This window comes from Nylanderia fulva, unplaced genomic scaffold, assembly GCF_048542155.1.
Source record: "Nylanderia fulva isolate GAGA-0341 unplaced genomic scaffold, ASM4854215v1 Scaffold800, whole genome shotgun sequence".
In the NCBI taxonomy this organism is placed as follows: domain Eukaryota; kingdom Metazoa; phylum Arthropoda; class Insecta; order Hymenoptera; family Formicidae; genus Nylanderia; species Nylanderia fulva.
Window position 1 is genome coordinate 15,532 of NW_028190918.1, and position 5,177 is coordinate 20,708.

Below are 5,177 nucleotides of genomic sequence, written 5' to 3' on the forward strand. Positions count from 1 at the left end.
TCGATTCTATACTTTTCTCTGTTATATATATTAATGTTGGTAAACAAACGCATTTTTTTAAGCCAGCGTGTATCAAATATAAGAGTTTTAACAAGGCTCTGTAATATAAATATAAATTTAACGTATAAGACGGGCAACAAGAGCCAAATCGCGGATGACAATGCGTTATCCTAACGAAACTAAATAATTTTTCGTTAGAATTAAATACCGGTGCACAAGGCACCAAATTTTTACTTGGACACGGCCAAGATTTTAAATATGAAATAATCTCATATTTTGAGATTTAATTTCAATACCCCTTTAACCCCCCTACGGAAAATAAATAAATGAATGCAAGAGAAAAATATAGATCCGAAAATCGCTGAATCGGGAATCGAACCCGAGACCTTTCGCTTGCCGGGCGACTGCTCTTCCAGCTGAGCTATTCAGATCCTTTCGATTCTATACTTTTCTCTGTTATATATTAATGTTGGTAAACAAACGCATTTTTTAAGCCAGCGTGTATCAAATATAAGAGTTTTAACAAGGCTCTGTAATATAAATATAAATTTAACGTATAAGACGGGCAACAAGAGCCAAATCGCGGATGACAATGCGTTATCCTAACGAAACTAAATAATTTTTCGTTAGAATTAAATACCGGTGCACAAGGCACCAAATTTTTACTTGGACACGGCCAAGATTTTAAATATGAAATAATCTCATATTTTGAGATTTAATTTCAATACCCCTTTAACCCCCCTACGGAAAATAAATAAATGAATGCAAGAGAAAAATATAGATCCGAAATCGCTGAATCGGGAATCGAACCCGAGACCTTTCGCTTGCCGGGCGACTGCTCTTCCAGCTGAGCTATTCAGATCCTTTCGATTCTATACTTTTCTCTGTTATATATATTAATGTTGGTAAACAAACGCATTTTTTAAGCCAGCGTGTATCAAATATAAGAGTTTTAACAAGGCTCTGTAATATAAATATAAATTTTAACGTATAAGACGGGCAACAAGAGCCAAATCGCGGATGACAATGCGTTATCCTAACGAAACTAAATTAATTTTTCGTTAGAAATAAATACCGGTGCACAAGGCACCAAATTTTACTTGGACCAGGCAAGCTGGAAGAGCAAAGAGTCGCCGGCAAGCGAAAGGTCTCGGGTTCGATTCCGATTCAGCGATTTTCGGATCTATATTTTTCTCTTGCATTCATTTATTTATTTTCCGTAGGGGGGTTATAAAGGGGTATTGAAATTAAATCTCAAAATATGAGATTATTTCATATTTAAAATCTTGGCCGTGTCCAAGTAAAAATTTGGTGCCTTGTGCACCGGTATTTAATTCTAACGAAAAATTATTTAGTTTCGTTAGGATAACGCATTGTCATCCGCGATTTGGCTCTTGTTGCCCGTCTTATACGTTAAATTTATATTTATATTACAGAGCCTTGTTAAAACTCTTATATTTGATACACGCTGGCTTAAAAAATGCGTTTGTTTACCAACATTAATATATATAACAGAGAAAAGTATAGAATCGAAAGGATCTGAATAGCTCAGCTGGAAGAGCAGTCGCCCGGCAAGCGAAAGGTCTCGGGTTCGATTCCCGATTCAGCGATTTTCGGATCTATATTTTTCTCTTGCATTCATTTATTTATTTTCCGTAGGGGGGTTAAAGGGGTATTGAAATTAAATCTCAAAATATGAGATTATTTCATATTTAAAATCTTGGCCGTGTCCAAGTAAAAATTTGGTGCCTTGTGCACCGGTATTTAATTCTAACGAAAAATTATTTAGTTTCGTTAGGATAACGCATTGTCATCCGCGATTTGGCTCTTGTTGCCCGTCTTATACGTTAAATTTATATTTATATTACAGAGCCTTGTTAAAACTCTTATATTTGATACACGCTGGCTTAAAAAATGCGTTTGTTTACCAACATTAATATATATAACAGAGAAAAGTATAGAATCGAAAGGATCTGAATAGCTCAGCTGGAAGAGCAGTCGCCCGGCAAGCGAAAGGTCTCGGGTTCGATTCCCGATTCAGCGATTTTCGGATCTATATTTTTCTCTTGCATTCATTTATTTATTTTCCGTAGGGGGGTTAAAGGGGTATTGAAATTAAATCTCAAAATATGAGATTATTTCATATTTAAAATCTTGGCCGTGTCCAAGTAAAAATTTGGTGCCTTGTGCACCGGTATTTAATTCTAACGAAAAATTATTTAGTTTCGTTAGGATAACGCATTGTCATCCGCGATTTGGCTCTTGTTGCCCGTCTTATACGTTAAATTTATATTTATATTACAGAGCCTTGTTAAAACTCTTATATTTGATACACGCTGGCTTAAAAAATGCGTTTGTTTACCAACATTAATATATATAACAGAGAAAAGTATAGAATCGAAAGGATCTGAATAGCTCAGCTGGAAGAGCAGTCGCCCGGCAAGCGAAAGGTCTCGGGTTCGATTCCCGATTCAGCGATTTTCGGATCTATATTTTTCTCTTGCATTCATTTATTTATTTTCCGTAGGGGGGTTAAAGGGGTATTGAAATTAAATCTCAAAATATGAGATTATTTCATATTTAAAATCTTGGCCGTGTCCAAGTAAAAATTTGGTGCCTTGTGCACCGGTATTTAATTCTAACGAAAAATTATTTAGTTTCGTTAGGATAACGCATTGTCATCCGCGATTTGGCTCTTGTTGCCCGTCTTATACGTTAAATTTATATTTATATTACAGAGCCTTGTTAAAACTCTTATATTTGATACACGCTGGCTTAAAAAATGCGTTTGTGTTACCAACATTAATATATATAACAGAGAAAAGTATAGAATCGAAAGGATCTGAATAGCTCAGCTGGAAGAGCAGTCGCCCGGCAAGCGAAAGGTCTCGGGTTCGATTCCCGATTCAGCGATTTTCGGATCTATATTTTTCTCTTGCATTCATTTATTTATTTTCCGTAGGGGGGTTTAAAGGGGTATTGAAATTAAATCTCAAAATATGAGATTATTTCATATTTAAAATCTTTTTAAAATTTATTTTAAAAAAAGGTTTTTAATGGAAAAAAAATTTAAATTTAAAAAATTTTTTTTTTAAATTTTTTAAATTTTTTTTTCCCCCCCCTCCTTGGCGCTTGTTTTTTTTTTTTCCCCCTTTTCCCCCCCCAAACCATCCTTTGTTTCCCCTCCAAAGTTTTTCCCCCGGTTACCCGGTCGCCCCCCCTTTTTTTGGTGTTGTCCGTCCCCCCGTCGAAATTAAAGTATTTCCTTGCCCCTTTTTTTAAAAAATTTAAAAAAAATTTTTCCTAAATTGTCATTTATTCAAAAATTAGTTAAACTCCCAAAAACGGGGTTTGGGCTGTCCTTGCACCCCCTTTTCAAGTAAATCTTAACAGTTCCCATAAAAATAAATAATTTTTCCCAAACCTTTTCATCCCCCCCCCTTTAAAAATTTCCTATAAAAAATAGTTACATACCAAACGAAATGCATAAAAAATTTAATACGGGAAAAAACACGGCAAAAACCACCACCAATTCACGGGGGGGTTTTAAAAAAAAAAATTTAAAAATTTTTAAACCATAACAAAAAATTTACCCCAAAACAAAATGCAAAGAAATAATACAGAATTAAATCACTGAAACCATCCACCAATTCAAAATTTTTTTTAATAAACCCCTTTTAAAATTTAAAGGGTAAAAGCGAGGAAAAAATGATTTTAACAGCTAGCAAAAATCTTAGTCACAAATTTTTTAAGAAATCGAAAAAAAAACTAGGGTTTTTTTTCCCGAAATCTAAATCCCCAAAACCAAAGCCCAAATAATTAAATAAATAAATAAAAAAAAATTTTTAAAAAACGCCCAAAACACGATCATAAATCCCACAAAAATTTCCCTCCTATTTTTTCCTGTAAATTAAGGGCCCCTTTACTTTGTTTTTTATAAAAAACATTTCTTTCTTTTTTCTTTTTTTTTTTGTTTGTTTTTTTTGAGGGAAAGGAAAACCCTTCTTTAAAAAAAGTTAATGAAAAAAATTTGCGTTTTAAAACATCTATTTTAAAAATTCTAATTGGGGGAATCGGGGAAAGACATTGCAGATGCTTTAAAACATTATCAGGAAAAAAAATTTTTTCCCTCTTTTATTTTTTGGTTTGTTTAAATTAAAACATTTGGGAAGGGCTTTTTTCTAAACCCAAAACTTCTTCACAAAAAAATGACAAATTACTTGAATATTTTTGTAATACTATTTTTCCCTATATTTTTTTAAAGTTAAATTTTTTTATTGTAACTAAACAATTAAAAATTATAATTCAAAAAAAATAATCTTAAAAATTTTTAAAAATTTTTTAAATTAAAAACTCAAAAACCCTTTAAAAAAGGCTAAAACGTAATTTTTTTTATTCTTTATGTTTGACTCATTTTAACTTTATAAAATTATTCTTCAAAGTGTAAGGGTGACTTTGGGATAAAACCTTTTAAGGGAAAAAATTTATCCAGATAGCCCAAATTTAACCCTTTTCAAGAAATTTAAAATTAACTTCCTCCAGTAATTAAATGTTTTTTCCTGATATAAGAAATTTAAGTAGGTACTCAAAATAAGTGTACATTGAATAATAATTTAAGTTCCAAAATAAGGTTTAATTTGGAAACCTTACTCGTGATAAATTTTTTCTAAAAGGGAACCCTGTAATGTATATCATGTGCCCCAAAAAATGAATTAACTAAAAAGTCAAAATTTTTTTTTAAAATTTATTAAAGTACCTACTTATATAAATACTCCATATCCCTTAAATTAAATTGTGCTAAAGACGAAACCATATATGTCCCTCAAAAATTTTGATCATTTATGTTTATTTTTTTACAAACTGATTTTTAAATTTTGTTAAAGATTTGATAAAAAAAAAAAATTAACCAGATTAAAATTATAATATTCCTAGGGCCCCTTGAAGAATTATTTTTCCCAAAGCCCTTTATTTCTTGTTTTTAACTTGTCTTAATTTCACGGTCTTTACATGAAAGGGTTTTATTTCGAGATCGTTTTATCCGGGGTTGATTGCCCAAAATTCGGGTTTTTTCACGTGATCGTATTTTTTTTTCACATTGAACTAAAACGGATACAACCCCAAACCCGATTTCGGCCGAAAAACGCCACTTTTGATTCTAAGTACTGCGAACCAGACGT